The sequence below is a fragment of the Phasianus colchicus genome, chromosome 4 (assembly GCF_987193195.1).
Source record: "Phasianus colchicus chromosome 4, bPhaCol1.hap1.1, whole genome shotgun sequence".
In the NCBI taxonomy this organism is placed as follows: domain Eukaryota; kingdom Metazoa; phylum Chordata; class Aves; order Galliformes; family Phasianidae; genus Phasianus; species Phasianus colchicus.
The window spans coordinates 18,492,020-18,511,506 of NC_143439.1; the positions used below are offsets into that span (position 1 = coordinate 18,492,020).

Sequence of the window (19,487 nt, forward strand, 5' to 3'; positions counted from 1 at the left end):
ATGGGAACTGCTGAATCACAGCCTGAACCTCTGATTGATCACCTGAGGCGAGCAATGAGTCAGCTCTGAGAGCACAGGTAAAGGCAATTCACCTGTGCTGCCAGAAGGGGTGGAGCCTGGCTCCATTTCTCCTAGATCATTTAAGAGCTGACTACCAGTAATGAAGGATCTCTTCTGGAGATCCCCTCCTCTGGAGTTGCATAGTGAGCCCAGGATATGGGTAAGCATTCTATTTGTTCTCTTTTGGTATAATAACTGCTTAGTCAAACTCTGCTATATTTCATAATTATAACATCTATACATTCATTGATTGTACACAGAGGAAGGGTGTTTCTCAGAAAACAATCTGTCTTTCTCTGACTTTTGCACCTTTATCAATCGTAGGGGCTGGAAGGGGCGTCAAGAGATCATCTAGTCCAATCCCTCTTCCAAAGCAGGCTTCCTAGACCAGGTTGTACAGGTGGGTGTCCAGACAGGTTTTGAACATCTCCAGAGAAGAAGACTCAAGGAAAAGGCATAGCCTAACTTCAAAAGATGAGCACAGGAGCTAAAGTTTCTATCAGTCAGGTACAGTAATAAGAAAAGAAGGGGGAGGAAAAATGTTTTCACTGAGCAAACAGTCCTTATTTTCTCATATTTGTACAGCTTCTTTGTTGCTAGCTATGTTTTTCTCTTTGATTATCTCACTTATAATTGCATTTCAGAGACATTTTAATAATCTCAAAGTTTTCTCCTTGTTCTCAGACAAGGCTTTGAAGGCCAGGTTATTTAGGTATCCCACCCTGTTATATCCCTTCTTCTCTTTACTTTTCTCTTAAAACTTTGCTTCACTTAGATCATCAAACTGTCATGGCTACAACAATATCCCCACTGCATGTAACTTTGGGGGCCTAATTTAAGTGCCCAGCTTTCATTCCTAACTATTGTAGACAGACAATTTCCTTCTCTAGAGAATGGCTGGGAATGTCTAGGCTGGGAAGCTATTTTTCTTGGTGGCTTATTTTGTACAGTACCTATCACAATAAAATCATGTTTTGCAGCTAGAAAAGGCAATAAAAACAAAACAAAAAAAAAAAACAAAGAAAATAAGAAATGGTAAAATATACCCCATGGAACTAATTTTGCTTGACTGTTGTAGGCTACCATTCTGCAGAGAACTGAGATCAGATTTTTTCCGCTGTAAACAGAATAGCTGACTGTTTTCTGAGGGCTGGACACGAGATGGGAGGGGTTCCCACACTTCATCCTAATGGTCAGACATCAAGTTCACTTCACCTTAGGCTATTTCTAACCCTGTAGTCATCTTTCCACATGACAGACGAGAGAGGAACCTTCATCTCCACTGACAAAGGTTTGTTGGTGGAGATCTCAGGTGAGGTTTCTTGTGTTTAAAAGTGAACTAATTAGAATGATGCTAAGAAAGTAAGTCCTGGAGTGCATCCCTGTCCTGATGGTAGGTCAGCTCTGTGGAAATGTTTCTGTGTCCTATCTAAGCTCTGTAATCCTGACCACCTGTATGGGAACTGCTGAGTCATGGCCTGAACCACTGATTGAGCACCTGTGGAAAAGACCCGGTCAGCTATGGGAGCACAGGTGAAGGCAATTCAGCTGTGTGACCAGAAGGAGTGGAGCCCGGCTGCACCTTCCCAGACCCCATTTAAGGTCTGACTGCCACTTGGGAAGGATCTCTTTCTTGAGATCTCTCCTTGGTGAAGCTTTCCCCTACAAACCTGGAGTCTTCTGATATGGGTGAGAAATCTTCTTTCCTTCCTTTATACCACCTTTCTATTGTGCTGGTCCTTCCGTTATCATACTTTGTTGTAACATCTTTTTCTATCATATTGATCTGTCTAATTGCTATACCACCATATATGAGAGACTCCAAATTGCTGACTAACTCTGCAGTGTGGGTGTTGATTGCGTCTGCACTGACAAGTAATTAATGGCAGAAATGCTAAGCCCTGTTCTGAAGCGGGGGGGTTTAGGGAGTGGGAAATCTTGGAAGGGAAAGGGGGTAAAAAATCTGACAATTAGGAAATAACTTTAAGGTTTATCTGTGGTTATGGAAGCAGATCATGAGAGATGGTAGAATAATGAAATTTTATTCCTAACATATTTCTTCTGCTGAAGTTCTCTCAGGTGGCCACGCTGTTTTATAGAGGGGGCTTGGGAGAAAGAGTGACTTAAACAGATACAGATGATGAAAGTATCCCTACTTTAGTTACCCCTAAGAAAGCAATTGTAGTTGAGCATGTTTGGGTCTAACAGAGCGATGCTCTTGTCATACTCCGTAAGGGGAAAAGTTTTCTGAGCGTTCCTTATGTGATGGCTGTATTTGTTATGTGGTAGCAGAGGAGAGGTCTAAAAGAGAAACATCTCTCATGGGTGCTGTTACAAAGCATCTTGTGAATGAAATATAGGCTTTGGTGAAGTGTGCAGAACATGAGATGTCTTTGTAGATATATTTGTTATTCTTTCAATTAAAAGCAAAACAAGATGATGTTCTCGTTTCTGTTTATCAGCTGCAAAGCCTGGGAAGGCTTTGAGGGAGAAACCCTCTGGGGTAGAAATGTTCTGAAGGCAATTTTGTTTGGGTGTCATTTTGGTATTGTTGTTGGAGTGACTTTTGTCCTGACATGGCATCTGACAGTAAAACATATAAATATGATGCAGGGTGATTTTTTTTTTTTCTAGATTATAAACTTCCACTGTTTTTTCCAAGAGATTTACTTCTCATGCTATTACTAAAACTATACGCAATACTTCCCAGAGTCTTCCATCTATGACTTAGTCTTTCTAAAAAACTGTGTGACCAAAAGCCATGGAGGGATAAGCAGGCTCTGCTGGGATGCTATTAGTGCAGTGTGTCTGCAACTTGTGTTGGGATTTTTGAGTAGCAGTACATTATCTCAGGCTGTATTACTGCAGGGTGACTTTGAGCTCAGCTCTCGTGGCTCTGTTGCATTAGCATCTATTGTTTTCAGAAACTGAATGTGCTGCTTGCATGTCATTCCTCTTTGGCAAGTGGTCATTGACTTGATCTAGTGGGAATTGGAACGAATGTGACATCACAAGTCCTGTAATCCTTTAGGCCTATGAGATAGCTTTTTATTAAGCAAGAGAGACTCCTCATGGACATTACAAGTTCCTAAGAATACTCTTTTCCAGTCTTGCCTCTCAAATGTGTGCTCTTTCTGTGCAACCTTTGAGGAAGCAAAGTTTGGTCTGAGTAAAATATAGTTTCTGAGGACTTCTCTGGTGCTTAATCCAGATAACTTCTTGTAACCATTTTGCTATGTTTGCTGGGAAGGTGACAAAAATAATTGCAGTTGGGCAATTTAACCAACTACATATTTTCTTTTGTTTCCAGACCCGGTTCTGTAGCCCTTTTTCAAAATAATCAGTGGAAAATATCCATTAAATATTACTGCTTCTAGAGGAAATAGAAAAATGGGTTGTATTTCTTCCGTTGCTGGCGCCTCCTTTCCTTGCTCATGCAAAGCAAGAGCCACTGCTCCTTGTTGCACTGTCTCTGGGTCTTGCCTCCCTCTCCATGGTAGAGAGGCATGGCTGTGCCCTTATCCATTCTTTTGGAATCTTGTTATCCTAAGAGAAAAATCCTACAAAGTGCCTGATAGAGAAGACTAGTTGGTTGTCTAGAGGGCTCTCATGTAGCTACAGGAGACATGAAAGGTGTTAAGTGCCTCTTATTCTGCTTCTGTGAGCTCTTATTTCTCCATTTTATCTCCATTAACTTAGTGCTTCTCCTGTAGAGGTTCTGTAATATTTCCAGGTTTGTGGAGATGAGTAGTACCACCATACCAAGGGTGTGAGGGAACTACACAGACTCCAGCAATTTCAACTCGTTCATTTTCTTTTGAATTTTCTTGACTTTGTTCCTTCCCTCTTGCCTTTCCTTTTTTTCTGATTTTTGACTCCCTATGCCTTTTGTCTAGATTCCAGCTCTTCCAACTCTTTCCCAGCTCTCAGAGCCTTTCTTCTTTTCCCCAACTCACATCTCTGTATGCAGTCACACAACTCCTTTGCTATCCCCATCCCTTCACACTGTCTTGCTGTTTATCTCTGCAATGAATTTTGAGACTTTCAGTTCACCATCCAACAAAGCTTTCCAAAACTCTGGCTGTCACTTTGAAGCCAGCTTCAGGCTCACAGTATGGTGGGCTGCACTGGGGACATATCACACTCAGATCGAGGGAAATGCAGGCTCTGACTAATGATCAGTAGATCAAGACAGGAGAGCAGGCTTGCTTCAGGCACAGAACTTGGTAATATATTCACTTTCTTGCTTAAATGTTTCCAGCTATCGTATTAACTATTTTATGTTATTTTTTTTTAATGTATTAACATATTTTAATAAAACAGAAATGCATTTTGTTGCATTAGCAAATGCAAACGATTGGTTTGAATGTAAGGTTGTTTAAAGGATATGTGCAGCAGAGAAAAAGCTATGAATAGAAGCAATGAGAATGGGATGTATAAAGCACATTTCAGCTCTAAAGCATGTCTTGGACAACGAGGCTGCAAAGCAGAAATGGTGAGAGAAGTCTAAGAGGTAGCAGAGAGACCTTGGTTGATATTTGTGGAGCTGCTATAGCAATTGCTTATAAAAGAACTTGACCTAGCAGATTTATATCACTTCTGTGAAATAACTTGTTACCCAACAAAAGCAAACAAAAAAAAATCTATTCCAGAGATCAGCTAATTGCATAGAGTACATTTATAGCAAATTTTGTAAGACATTTAATAGTCCCTTATGAAATCAATCAGAATTTTTCAATTCTAATAGTCTTACAGCTGTAATAGAAAAGCAAAAGAAGAGAGCTCAAGGAGTTTCTGTAGCTTCTCTGATAACAATTTTTTAGAGTAACATCCTTAGATAAGTCAATACATTTAATAAGCAAGTTTGTAGGCAATGAAATGCTAGTAAAATAGTAAGGATAGTGCAGGAAAATTAAACTGGAAACTGAAAGGCTCTAATAGCATACTTAGCAAAATCAGCCTTGTCTAGGAGCACCTTCCCTATGAGAAGAGACTGAGAGAGCTGAGGCTATTCAGCCTGGAGAAGGCTCTGGGGGGACCTTATAGGGGCCTTTCAGTATCTGAAGGGGGCCTACAGGAAGGCTGGGGAGAGACTTTTTAGAAGGGCAGGTAGAGACAGAATGAGGAGAAGGTATTTTAATTATTTTAGATTTAAATTAGAAATCAGGAAGAAATTCTTCATTGTGAGCGTGGTGAGATACTGGAACAGGTTGCCCAGGGATGCTGTGGATGCCTCTCCCTGGAAGCATTCAAGGCCAGGCTGGATGGGGCTTTGAGCAATCTGGTCTATGGGAGATGTCCCTGCCTATAGCAGGGGGTTTGCAACTAGATCGTCTAAAATGTCCTTTCCAACCCAAACCATTTTATGATTCCAGTCTCTACCGTATGTAAGAACCAAGTGTTTAACTATCAGAAGTTTTAAATAAATCAGATTTCTCTTAAAGTCATCCTAATCTCAAAAAAAAAAAAAAAAGAGCAAGAACTCCAGTGTTGTTTAAGATACCATCTTGTGAAATACATCGTAGAAAGGTCTTAATTTTTTCAAGTATAAACAGGAATTCAACATTTTATCTGAGTATTCCCAAAAATGTTGCCCGTGTTTACAAACTCCAGGTTTATGTTTCCAAATAACTGTGTGCATTTAAGCATAATTACAGGTAGTAGAGCCAGAGTGATCTCTAAGGACCAGTCTTAAAACATCTGGTCTGGGAGAGTATGAAAGCTATGCAAACTCTGCTTCTCACTGCTTTCTAACAGTGTCCTAAATCATCAAATTAGAGAGAGCTGGAAATTTTCTAGTGAAGTTCTATTTTGTAGGAATATATCAATTTCCTGTGAGGAAAATAAGTTTGTTTTGCACTTAAGTGGGGAGTGTGGAGAGAAGACATTTCAGATTTAAGGGTTCAGACTGAGTGAATGTTGCACAGTGTCCTACAGAGTGGATTGCCAACCATGTGATTAGCTTCTGTGGGTTTAAATCATACTTGTGAAGATAACATTTGGTGTTTCAGTGGCAGGGGGTTGTATCTCTAAAGGACATCTGCAGGAGCATGCGGTCTGCAGCAGCGAGGCTGTCAGGCTGTGTTGAGCTCTAGGCTGGGACATGAGCAGTGGCTCCTGGGGGTTTTGTTGCTCTCCAGCCTTATTCCATATGCCTCCTCTGGGATGATGTGAAATGCAAACACACCGCTTCAGCTCCCAGTAAATATTTCAGGGAGTTTCAAATAACATCCATCATAGCCAAAGATTTCATGCAGTTTTCCTTTCTAACATCTGTGCAGGGGCTCTGAAAATGTTCTCAAGAAAACTGGGACTGTATGAGTGCTGCAGCTGTGGGTGGGACTGGGAGTGACCCAGAAGGATGTTACTGGGGATGCCCATCCTGCCATCATCTATCTGAGCTCCTTTGGGAGTGTGCAGAGGGGCTCTTAAAGCATCCACATTACTTCCAGCTCTTCAGGTTGTACCTGGTTGGAGACAGCAACGGAGAAGCACTGGTGGACGGGCAGAGGATCAAATGGGTGGAGAGAGAGAGAGAAAACAAGATCCCTCAGACCTTCAAGATGAGCATGTCAGTACAATGAGATAGGCAATAACAAAAGCAAATGGAAGAAGACTTCATTCTCTGATGTTAGCCTGGCACCATTCATAAGCAACAAAATCCTTAGAAAACCAGTGTGTTTCTTCTCTCCACCCTATATTAAGGTGCCTCCTTCTACTGTCTCTGTCTGACCTGATTCAAGCAGCTGAGGAGACATTTCTTTTTTGAGTAGTTTTTGGGGGAAATGTAGATGGGCTGAACTTTTCTGCCAGCAAGTTAAAAATTTACAAGTAACAGCATGGCATTGAGGAAGGTATGCCAGGTTTGTAAACTGGCTGTCTTAAACTGAAAATGAAGCTAGGAATCTTCCATTAAATGAGCAGAATCTTTCTTTGGACTAAAGAGTGATGATTTTTTTCCACTGTTTTTACCATTTTTTTTCTCTCCAGTTAAATTGCCAGCAGGCAACTCTGTATTTGAGTTAGGTGGCAGTTGTCTGGTTTGAAGATGTGATTGGCAGTAATTCAGTGTCTTTTTAATAGCTAAGATATAAGAGGAGAAGATTCAAGTGATACGTGGAGTGTTTTAAGAAGCCTTTTAACCAGGCTGTAATCACTTTTCATTCTCCTATCAGTTTGCATAAAATGCCTGATCCAGACAGACAGCACAACTCCTGTGCTGGGATCACAGTGATGAGAGAGAGCTGTTTACCATTCCTGACTCCAAAGATCTCCTGCTGCACAGAGGCTGATTGGTGTTTGTGGCAGTTGTTTGCAGAATTAGTATTTAATCAAACAAAGCAGACCCCATTCCCTCCTGAATATAACACATGGAGGGGTATAAATAACAGAATGCAGCAAGGCATGTGGAAAATGCAGTGTGTCTGTAAAAATAAATAAATAAATAAAAAATAATGATAATGGACTAGCAGCTGGTACTATACAAGTATGTAAGTACCAAGGGGTTCTCATTGGAGTATCAGTAACAGAGCAGAAACTCTGGTTGTTGTATCACTCTAAGTCCAGGATGGTATTCCCCTATAAGAAGTTTCTAGCAAGAATTCTCAACTTGTGAGTAAACAAATCTAGGATGTGACCTTGCTCCATCCCTGGATGTGCTCAAGACCAGGTTGAATAGGGCCCTGGGCAGCCTAATCTGGTGGGTGGCAAACCTGCCCACAGCAGATGGGCTGAAGCTGGCTGATATTTGAAGTCCCTTCCAACCCAAGCCATTCTGTGATTTTTCTCAAGTCCTGTCCCTAACCTTGATAAAAATTTCCTAGAAACCTCAACATCAATCATCAACTATCAATCTTTCCCCAGTTCTGGCTGCAGTTCATGGGTATTTCCTTGTATAAGAGATGGATGGCTGGGACAGCCTTCCTGTGCTTGATCCAAGGTACTACAGCATGCTTTGGTCCAAATCAGACTGAATTTGTCATCTGTGTAAAACACTGGAAAAAATCATCTGTGTCCTGCAGTATGGAGAGATAGTGTGGGCCAACTTCCTACACTGCAAGAAGTTGGAAGATGATGACAGATCCAAATTTGAAACCCTATAAATTTTGTTTCATGCATGCCAGCACTCCCAATTTATGTATGTGTTGAGGAGAATGCTGAGTTGGGCTTCTCAATGGGTGCTGGTACCCCACCACCACGTTCAAGGGGCTTCATTCAGTAGAGGAGAAACAGGCATCTAGTGCTTGTTCAAATAGTAGAATTTGACATAAAAAAAAAAAAAGATGCTTATGAGCCACAGTTTTTAACAATCAAAATTTTGGCTTCAGGTGTTAAAATTTTGCCCAAGTGCTGCCTTTACATGCATATTATTATATAAATCTCTCTTGGAGACCCAAATATTGCTAAGGAAAATGTTTAAATGTTGCAGTTCATAGCATAGTCTAGAAAAATAATATTGGTGTGCATTAAGCAAGTAACAATAAAGGCAGGAATAATTTCTTGCACAAGGAAATGTGAGCATAAGTAAATGAATGTCTGCAAAATGCTTTTAGTCCTTCAGATGATGCTATTATTAAACTGAGTGTCTGGGCTTATGCTATAGTTGTGCTAAAAGCTAAATGAGGGAGATGGTTTTCTTTAAACAGCATCTTATTCTTGATTAGCTTGAATATTAAATGCTTTTGGATGTAATGAAGTGAGCAGCAGATGGAACACAGAGCAGGGAAACAAAAAAATTGAATATGATATGAGGTGATGGGAGGGAATCAAAGTAGAAATATATGAAACTAATTCAAAAGAGCTCATACTGAAATTCTGGCTAAAATAACATATAGCATTTGTTTGGGAATAACAGAAGTTGAGGAAAATACTCAAGGTGGTATTTTTTCTTTCCAGAGATGCCAATTATAGTCTCAATTTAGAGAACCGTACATCTGAGTGTGCCTTCATTCTTTGGTGTAGAGAGTATCCCTGCATTATCAGATCGGATTGCTTTTTTGCAAAATAAAAATAATGTTTAAAGGAAAGAAGTAGACTCAGTAGCAAACCACAGCTTTGTATTTGTGTCTACCAATTTGAAAGCTGACTTGACTATTCCAGTCTTGGTCAACTAAATAATGTAAACCTTGAAAGAGCAAGAGTTATTTTACTATCTTGGGACATCAGATCCATTCATAGTTGAATGTAGGGGAAAAAAAAAAAAAACAATTTTGAACTTTACTCTAAAAATAAACCCAGGCCCAGTGGAGTCTTCTATGTCCTGGAGTGTTTTATATGCTTTTTTATAAATACAGCGTCAAATTCTATTGTATCCTTTCATGATTTATTCTGCAGACATCCAAAAGCACTTTCAGCATTTTAGTTATTATTACTCAATAAGACTTGTAAGCTGTGAGGTGTTTCTAACACCTTGTGACAAGTTTTATGTACGTTGTGTGGTTGCGGTTCTGATTTAATCTGTGTCATATGATATTCATTCCATAGCTTTTTTATTTTTATTATGTTCTTGCTGTATTTTATGTCTTTACAGGTCTGTTTTATTTCTCAGTTCGTTCAGCTAGAATATCATTAGGCCTATTCCAGTCTGATCGTCTAGCCCATATAGATACAAAGTCCACTGAAATACTCATTCAGTATCTTCCAAACACAGATACCTGTTCTGGATCTTTAGATTTTCATTGAACCTGCATGTTTGAGCTCTAAATATTTTGAAAAATGACCAAGAATAACCATAACTTATAAGGCAAAAGAGACAAGAGGAAAATATTGTTTTTATCATCTTCAGGTACCCTAAAATATCTTTCTATGTGTCATCCGTAAGATGAGAGGATGTGTTTCCATAGCGCTATATTCCCTCTGCTTTCTTGTATCCATTTTCTGAATTGAACTTGTTCATAACATAACGTGAATGAGACAGCAACCAAATGCTACATCAGATTTGATGTAGAAGTTCATCAGTAGGAAATATGCCTTCCATTCACGTCTGAAGGGATCATATTTTCAGAACAACCACCCATGTGTGTGCAATTGCGCTGCATATGATGTTGATGTAACTGAACAGAGAAAGGAGATATATCTGTGCACAAATACCCAGACAAACAGTTGTGCAGTATGTGTGCAGACCCTGCCATCCCCCTATACACTGTGGCTGCGCAACATGTATGTACATGGTTGCTTCTCTGGAAAATTTGGGCAAGAATTCAGCACCAATTTTTGAGAAGCTGTGGACCACTCTCTAATATTTTGCTCAAAAGTGAAGATGAATATTCTTGCTTTCCATTTAGAAATGAGTACCAAAGGAAAGAAAAGTATGCCAATACAATAGACCTGGTCAAGAAACTATCTAATGCACTTAAGAAAGATACATACCAGTGACCAAGACTAGCTGGGCGCTTTGCTCTCCATGTTTACACATACAGAACCCTGATTTGCAACAATAGTCAGCCTGCATATACCAAAGAAATCTCATTTTATGTTCCTATTATTATACGAAGTGCTTCTTCATTCTAAGAGGGCAAATCATCTTGTTGCAGTGTATCATAGCAATTCAAATTGAAAATTCCTGTACCATCACTTTTTTCCATTCCTTTAATATTTTCAGTCCACTTTTCTCACTGATTGAAGATGGCTTTTTTTTACTGCAGTAGGAAAAACTATTAGGATTTAACTCAGTGGTATTGTATATTTTAAAAGCACACTAAGGGCACACATTATACGTATCAAGCTCAAATGAAGAAAACAAGAAAGACTGGTTGACTAATTGCATTACATTTAATTTAATTCCTCTCACTTGTGATCTGATAAGATTTCAGAACAGATTGTCTGAGTTTGAATTTGCAAGGTTTGGGCACAATGTAAGCTCTGGTCATCATGGCAACTAGGTCTTCCTACGCAAAATCTAGAGTGAAGCAGGAAATACAATTACTTATTATATTACTGATCTTATTTATATGTTTAGATTTTTTTAAAGATGCCTGTGAACATAGATCAAGTGAACTAGAGCTGTCATTTTTGTTTGTTTTGCATTGGAATGTTACAATAACTGGAATTACAAGATTGTCTTTTTTACAAAACATCATTATTCTTGCTTCCAGAAGCTCTAGAATTGGCAGCATCCCCTTGTAGGATATTTTCTTGCTAAACTTACAAGTTTTGATCAAAATGTTTTCTTCTTTTGAAATGTTGCTCCATCGCAAGGAAAATAAGTCAGTTTGGAATCAAATCTTTCAAATAAACAAGTCCCCACTGGGGCATATTTTATTTTCCATCTGAAATTTTTCAGTATTTCCCTGTAACTCCAGATCTTTGAAATTCTTGTGGGGGGGGGAAAAAAAAAAAAAAAGGAAAAAAAAAACTTTTCTGTCCAGCTCTATTTATCATTTTCATCAGTGCTTAACTCTCTGAATTTGTGCCAGGTGTATTGTCTGGGAATTTTTGTTGATTGTGCTTTCAGGACAGTGAAGGGATTATAAATCATTCTTTAAAAATATCTATCCTGAATGAATCCTCCAGTAGAGTAAGGGAATGAGTGATTATTTTTTTTCAGTTCTGTCTGAGGTAAATTCTGATTTGGTGTCTCACCTATCATGTAGGGGCAGGTCAGGATGAATTAGAGACAGATACAATGGGAGTCTGTGTCCTGCACTTTGTGCACAGTGCTGTAGCCTTGGATAACAAGAGGTGACTGCTCAGAGATGAGCAAAGTTGCATACGCTTTCAGGCACAGGCTGTAATCGTTTTGATGCTTCACTGCTCGTCCTCCTGCAGCTCCTTCTGCTGCCTATGGGTCCTGGTATGCAAAAGAAAATGAAAACTTTAGCTTAGATTTGTCTACTTTTCTTTCCTGTAGGTTCAGAGTATCTTTTGTGAGGACTAAAATGCACTTGGAGGCATTCTCTAAAGAGCTGACAAGCTGGTGTTGGCATAGTGGGCTGGCATCAGGAAACCTGTCAGAAAGGGAAGGGTAAGATGGTTTAGAAAACAAGATAGGTCGGAAATTACCTTGTGTGACTCAAGGACTGTCTCAAATCCTACTACCACTCTGAATATGGGAGAGCTCTTTACAAGTAATGCAAAAACCTAAAGGTTATGTCAGATTCTTTAAAATAAGTTTCTAAAAAGAAACTTTTTTTCCTCAAGTGAGCATTCACTGCAGGATTTTTCAGTAATATGGGTGGTTTTGCAGAGAACTTTATCGTGCTTTAAGTACTTTTTCAGATAAGAATGGTGTTGATGAGTAATTTCTTTTGTGTGTTTTTTACTTTGCGGTTGGCACTGAATAAGTATTTCTTTGAATAAGAAATAATGTCAAAGAATTGCAGTTACATGGATTCTGCTTCCATTCTAAAGCATAGCAGAACCAAGCGTGGGACAAAAGCTAGCATTGTACGGGACTGAATTAATTTGAAGAGAGATGCTGTTTCTCTAAATTCATCTATGCCTATCTTTTTTTTTATACTCTAACCCACAGAATTCTACTTTTTCACCTAAATGAAGAGGTTTAAAATGTGGGAGTGTACACAGATAAGTGTTCTTTCATTGTAGATTAGCTGCCCCAAAAATATGAATGTATCAAAAAGAAGTCACTTTAGTAAGCTTGTCCCATTAATGAGACCTGCCACTTGGCTTCCAAAGGTCTAAGTATTTAAGTGACCTGAAATGTTTTCATAGCATTTCTGCATATGACCTTGTTGTGCGATGGAAAGCGCAATAACAGCAGAGTAGCAAGATCCCGAGCTGCAGCAAGTGCGGATTTGCTCAAATGCAAATGCTGTGGGCAAAGAAATAAGGGATAAGAAACTACTTACCTTCAGAAGACTTCAGGTATGCAGGGATCTCCAGCAAGAAACCCTGTGTGGGAAGGGGTGGATCCTGGCTCTGCCACTGCATGCACCTGAGCTCCACTGGGCTGGCCCTGCCTTCCCAACAGGTGCTTAATTGCTGTTTCAGGTGCTGACTTAGCATTTCTGCTAAAGAACTTCAATGGTGATACGCTTAAAATAGTCTCCAGTAATGCTCATAAATGATTTGTCATGAAGTAAATGAGAAGGTGGTAACAAAAGAAATAGATTCCTTATCTTTGAAAATAGATTCCTTATCTTTGAAAGGCCTGCCTGGCTGGTTCTTTATTTTGTGTTTTTTCCCTGTTTCTCTTCCATCTGAAATTACCAGCAGCTGTAATGAACCTGTGGTTCAGCTTCATGTCAGTGACCAGTGCAACCAGCTGCCTTTCTAGTGTTCTGCTGTGATTACCTGGGCAAGATTTGACTCCATTCTCCAACTGCTCTCAGAAACTGTACCTTTGCCCTCCACTCTGTTTTGCTCCAGTTATTAACTTTCAGGTGCATTTAATTGCAGAGGCAAAAGGTGACTGCATTGAGCACGGGGAAAAGCTGTCTAACACAAAAAGAAGTCACTTTAGTAAGCTCCCTCTCATCACAGTGCTCTCGTGCCTCAGCAATGCTTCCAACTCCAGGTGAATTATTCTAGGTCTAACAAAAGTACATGCGATTGTGAAGCTTTTCTCGAGTAGTTGGTGGCAACTTCTCTTGGAAGCAATGCTTCTCTTGATGAACTTTTATCTGGAGCAAATAGCTGTGCCATTGAAACTGAGATGCCAATGTAATGAAAGATAAATCTCATGCAGAAGAGGAGATGAGGTTGGGATTTCTAACCTCTTCTTTCTTCCCTGAGGCTCCCCGGAGGTTCATTTTGTTCATTTCCTGCTGCTGTTCACTCCTGGCTGCTAAGCTCAATAATTCTTTTAGAAATGATTCGGCACTTTCCTGTTTGAAGTGAAAAGAATAATTTTCAGTGTTTGTCAAACAGTGGCCACTGAATTTAAACATCTTTCTATGGAGCCTGCAAAATGACATCCCAAGGGGTTTTTTTAATTATTGCTATTTAATTAGTTTTATATATAGATGAAATTCTATACTCTACTATCACAATGGGAATACAACAGCCATCCTGTAACCACAGAGCTAACAGGTTTGTTTTATTCCTCTCTGACCACATGACTGCACTGTACTCAGATTATGTAGGTCAGCCGCAGATGCTGTACTGTGAGAGAGTATGGGATGAGGAGCTCCAACGTAGGAACTACAGATGGTTTAATTTGAAGAGGATTCTAAATTAGTGGGTTTAATCTTGTTCTACAAAACTGTAATATGAGATTTTATTTCTCTGGGATCTGGGAGAGATTATCCAGTTTTGTTTCCTTTGTGATCTGTAAGACTTGAAATCTTTGTTCCTGAAGGAAAACAAAATAGCGAGCTGGAATTCCTCTGAAGGCAGAAGATCTGTCCTTTGCTTCAGCCTAATAAACAGCAACTTCATTGGCCTCTTGCAGGAGGATTATGGAGATCAAAGTGTCTCCATTCCCCTCTGCTTTAAAAACCTTCATTGTGGATGCCATCTAGCTATTTGGCAGCATCTGGTAGCACAGAAATATAGATTTAAGCTCCTACCACAAATTTTATCTTTGCCTTTTCCCATTACAGAGCGCAATATCCACATTATGTATATTAGCTCTCACTCATATATTTGCAAATGTTCTTTTCCTTTTGTTCCTTTTTCTTTGCTCCTCATCTAATAAGAGCCTTCACAAGGATGCTTTGTAGAGTGAAGCACAGCCCTCTGCAGCTACTACTTACATAAAAAAGGAACATGTAAAAATTGTCAGAAAAATTATTATTTATATATGCTGGAGTCTCAAGTCCACATTGCTAGGCACAGGATGAGCAGCATCTGGTGTTGTAGTTCCCCTGTATAGTGGAGTGGTCAACAGAAGAGAACACAGAGCGCTGCTCATGGAATGGGTGATGACTCAGTGTCATTGATTGTTATTAGGTCAGAGCTGGAGCTGCTGCTATGCAGGTGAAAAGTCTGCTACTGTTCATGCGTTCTTGGCTGAAGGGCACCTGACAACTTTGTAGGCAGAGAATGGTGCACAGAGAGGAAAGATGGCGCCTGCCTTAGAATGGGAGAAGCATCACTGCTTTGTAAGAACAGGGTACTCAGAAAATGGGCCCAATCAGCCTTGTCCTATCGCTTTCACATAATACACTTTTAATAAGTTGAATCTTAAGATTTCTCAGGCTTCAATTTTTTTCTTTTCATAGAAAGTAACACTTTAAGTATAATGAAATATTTAAAAAGAGATCTATATGAAAAATAAGTGCCAATTCTATTTGTCTGTCTTTCTTTTATATTTGTTAACTTTGTGAGAATTTCTTTTATCTTATTTAATATAAAGAGGATTTTAAAATATAGAAGAGATTACTGAAGATTTAGGTCTGAAAAATTGCAGTCATTGGTTGCTGTTTAATAAAAATATTTTTCCTGGAATTTACAGTGCTGGGGTAGTAAACAAATATGTTATTCAGCCTACTCTACATGAAAGGGTTAGCTGTGAGAGGAAATAATATCAACATCAGTGTTGGCATGTGGGTATGAAACAGCATAATGGCTTTAAATGCTTTCCTTGTATAACTCAACTGGTTCTTGGTGGAATCATCAAAGATACATTTCTGCTATATATGTGTGTGTGTGTAGACAGGGCTTCAGCAAATAAGGACCTGGTAAATGTGGAGTGATGGAATATAGAAATTGAATAGTCTTAGATAAATAATTCTGCCATCTAAGTGCTGATGGCCCCTATTCTTTGTAACAGCTCTCTCTACAGTAACTCCCTTGAAAATGTTCACAAAGCTAGAAGAGAAGTCAAGCATTTTGCCTGGTACCATCCAGCCCTCCAAGCTTCACTTAATGACCAGCACAGTGCATGAGTTCAAAATACATTTATGAACAATTTTCCTCTTTCTGTTTTTGTTGCAATAGTCAACAGATATTCCAAAATCTTTTGAGCCCCTGTCATGGGGACAGGCAGATTGCAATGGGAAGGGCAATGTTGGTTTTCTAGTGGGCTGCAGGGCTTTGGCTGCTATTGAATGGGAATATGTTGCCCATACACAAATGCCTCCATGACCATTCTGCACTGATGATCATGTATGAGCTGCATTCAGATTTGCCCCCATTCTAAAATGTTTTTATCTTAATTCAAAATGACAATGTAATGGTGTGGAAATGAAGAACAGGGGATGGAGATCTCCACCAGTTACAAAAAAAATTCTTCTTTTGTCTAGCCCCCATAATTGGCTGACTTATTTATTTATTTTTTTCATTATGCAGAGCTGGAATTTTAGCTATTCATTTTGAGGCACAAAGTGGAGCACAGTTATTGCAAAGCTAAAAATAAAAAATAAAAAAATAAGTGCTTTTCATAAAAATCAGGAGGGAAGTACATAAAAGTCAATATAATTGGCTTTTTGTTCTGAAATTCCCTTTTCCTTTCTCCTTAAACATTGTGGCTTTTTTCCATCTATAACTACCCATTCTCTATAAGTGCAAATCTGAAAACTATCAAGATGTGCTTTACTCCAGCAAAACTTTATTCTTAGATCTTCGGTTTGAATTTTGAGCAGTCCTATGTGAAGCCAGGATTCATAGTCAGTGGCCTTTCTGGGTTCTTTCCACTTCCAAATATTCTATTATTCTATAATCTTACACTAAAAGAAGTCTGAATCTGTGTGAAATGTCCATGGACAGATAGTTGATCTGTGAATCTCACATGTGCTAAAAATGGAATTAAATTCCTCCTGAGCTGATAGATCATTCTGATTCTTAGCAAGACAAGATTTTATTCTCGTACAAAAAAATATGATTTGGAGAGAGTTCAAAAGTAGTGTTACTGGTAATGGGAGGACTGAAATAATAGATTTGCAAGAGAAGATGAAAGAAAGCTCTATTAGTATCATTCTGCCGAACTAAGTAACAGAAAAGCTGATTGATAATTGAAAATTGTCAGCCCCAAAATTGAGTATTTAAAATTACACAAGGAAAAAGAACTCAATGACCGAAGAACATTATTTAAAAAAAAAAAAAAAAAAAAAGTAAAACTAAATGTATGGAATAGCAATAAAATCTGTTAGCCTGAGGGACAGTTCCATAAAGAGAGCAATTGTAAGCACAATTTCAACTTAAATTTATTCCCTGGGTTTGTATTTTGTAGATTTGTAAACGAATAGGGCAAAAATTCTAAAAGGAGTGTATTTTATTGCATGAAGCAATCGTGTGTTGAGGGCTGATGATTGGGATGATGCCATCTGGCCCTTCAATCTCCCTTTCCTGCCTCCTGCGTATTAACCAAGACTCACTGTGATCTTATCAGTGAGAAATAATGTCTTTGCGGGACCCTGAACAGTATATTATTAGATCCGCTCTAAGGATATTATATATATATCACTTCATCACAGATGTTATTGACAGTAAGTGCTTTTACCACTTTTATATATTCTCACTGTGAGTTGTTTTACAGAAAAGCATCCAAATCAAGAGAATTCTTCCTGACCACCTGAGCAGCTGATAAGTTTCTTTACAACCACTTATGTGAATTCACTGCCACAGGGTGTTAAAAGGGTGAGGTAGGACCAAAGCATGATCTAACACAGCCTTCAAAAAAGAGCCCCAAAGGTTATTTCCTTTATGTAAAATCACTTGTCTACTTGAACGCCCGCTTTTATTTCTTTCTTTTTTGTGTGTGCTGTTTTTTGTTGGAAAGTTCATCTGATCCTTGTCGGGATCTATTTACACCATTTTGATCCTCTCTGCTTTTGCCTCCTCCTCTCCTCTCTTGCTGCCTGCACACCATGATTCTTTGGCCTTTCAGGACAAGTAATTATCCTTTGTAATGCTCCCCCAAAGCACTTTTTTTCTCAGTCACTCTATTTCTTAGCTAAGTAGTGTCTTTAGGAAGAATAAGTACAGAGTAAATACATTGGCACAGAATTGAGCTAGTAGATGCTTTGTAAATTGTGGTGCCTCAAGGATAAGAATGCAAGTTGTATTGTTAAGTGAGTTCATTTGTTTACTTTATTCCCTGGCTATTTAGATAGGCTTAGACTTAAACCTCCAGTGAGAGACAAAAAAGCATTTTTGACCATTTTCAGAGCATGCAAATAAAGTGTTCTGTCCTGCATTCATGTGTGTGTATGTATTTTGAAAATAATTCTTAACATCCTGCCAATCATCCAGAGCCCACAGATAATACAGCTCCCTTTCTGCTCCGGTATTTACATGTGTACCCCCACTACCATGTCTACAAATGCAAATAGGAAGTATTCCCTTTCCAGGCCTGCAGTGTCTAATTCAGATTGATTATGCATGAAAAAGAATGTGTCCCAAATGCAGTAGTTTCTTGTGCACTACATCTTGTGAGCAAGCAGCTAGTTTGGCTTGCTTCAGTAACTTTTATGTGTAAACAGTCTTTAAAAACATAATCTACACTGTTAAGGCCTAATCTAAATGATGTACTGACATTGCTTATCTTGATATGCTGACTTGGTTTTGAATTCTCTTTGGATTGCTTGGCCCCAGATGGCCTCCTTGTGTTTTGTTTACTTTTCACTTAGCTGTCACTTATTTCTTCCCATTCGATGTACTGAGTCAACAGGTTCAGCCTAGTTTTACAGTATAGCTGGCTAATATGGCATGGGGAAAACACTGAGTGAAGCCAAGCAGACGTGCAGGAGGAAAGCAAAGTAATTCTTCAGCTCTAATGTAGAGACCAGCAAAGCAGGAAACTGGTAAACGGTCTGGAACAGCATATAGAAGGGTGGGCTTTCTAGAAGAGAACTGTTTTGACTGGAAAGTGAAAATTCATTGAAATAGGGAACGGTTTGTTTAGACAGCACGTCTGTTCTTGAAAGCTTTTTTCTGAATACATTCTAAAATTTTGTATACGTTCTGTATATTAGTTTAAAAAAAAGATTTGTCTCAAATGTAGTGGTTATTAAAATATTATTTCAAAAGCTTAGAGAGATAAGGAGTTGTTTGGGATTTATCTTAAACAGAATGGCTTAAATGTTCTTGCTGTACAAAATTGTTTGAAGGTATGTAAAATCCTTTGTGTTGGCTCTAGCTGTGAGGGGAAAATGAAAACAGGAAAAAAAAAAAACTTAGTTGATGTTATCTTGCCCACAATCATGCACACAGTCCAAAAGACAAATGAGTGCTCATGCCATCTACAGCATCTTGAAACATGACTGAAATGTGTGCCGTCCTGAACTGTGTTTTTCCATCTGGATGCCCACACGTACCCTCCCATACTTTGCCCAGTGCAAATATGTGTCTTCCCTCTAAGTGATTGTTTTAGTGGTTCAAAGGAAAAACTTGGTGTAAGATTTGGGGTGGAATGTGACACTGATGTAGGAAGCCTGATGTTTCCTATTGTTCATTGAGCAGAGAAAGTAAAAGTTTCCTGCATGGTATTATTTCATTGATAGTGTGTTGCTCTCTAATCACATTTCTTCCATTTTTGCTGAGCTGCTCAATCAAAGCACCACATGGTACCAGTCATGGTGCATTTT

The 19,487-nt window shown here is 38.9% G+C and overlaps 1 protein-coding gene across 3 annotated transcripts in view; it reads left to right on the forward strand.

Moving 5' to 3' along the window:
* GRID2 (glutamate ionotropic receptor delta type subunit 2) overlaps positions 1 to 19,487 on the forward strand; it is a 690,114-nt gene that overhangs the window by 610,998 nt on the left and 59,629 nt on the right. The window lies entirely within an intron of this gene.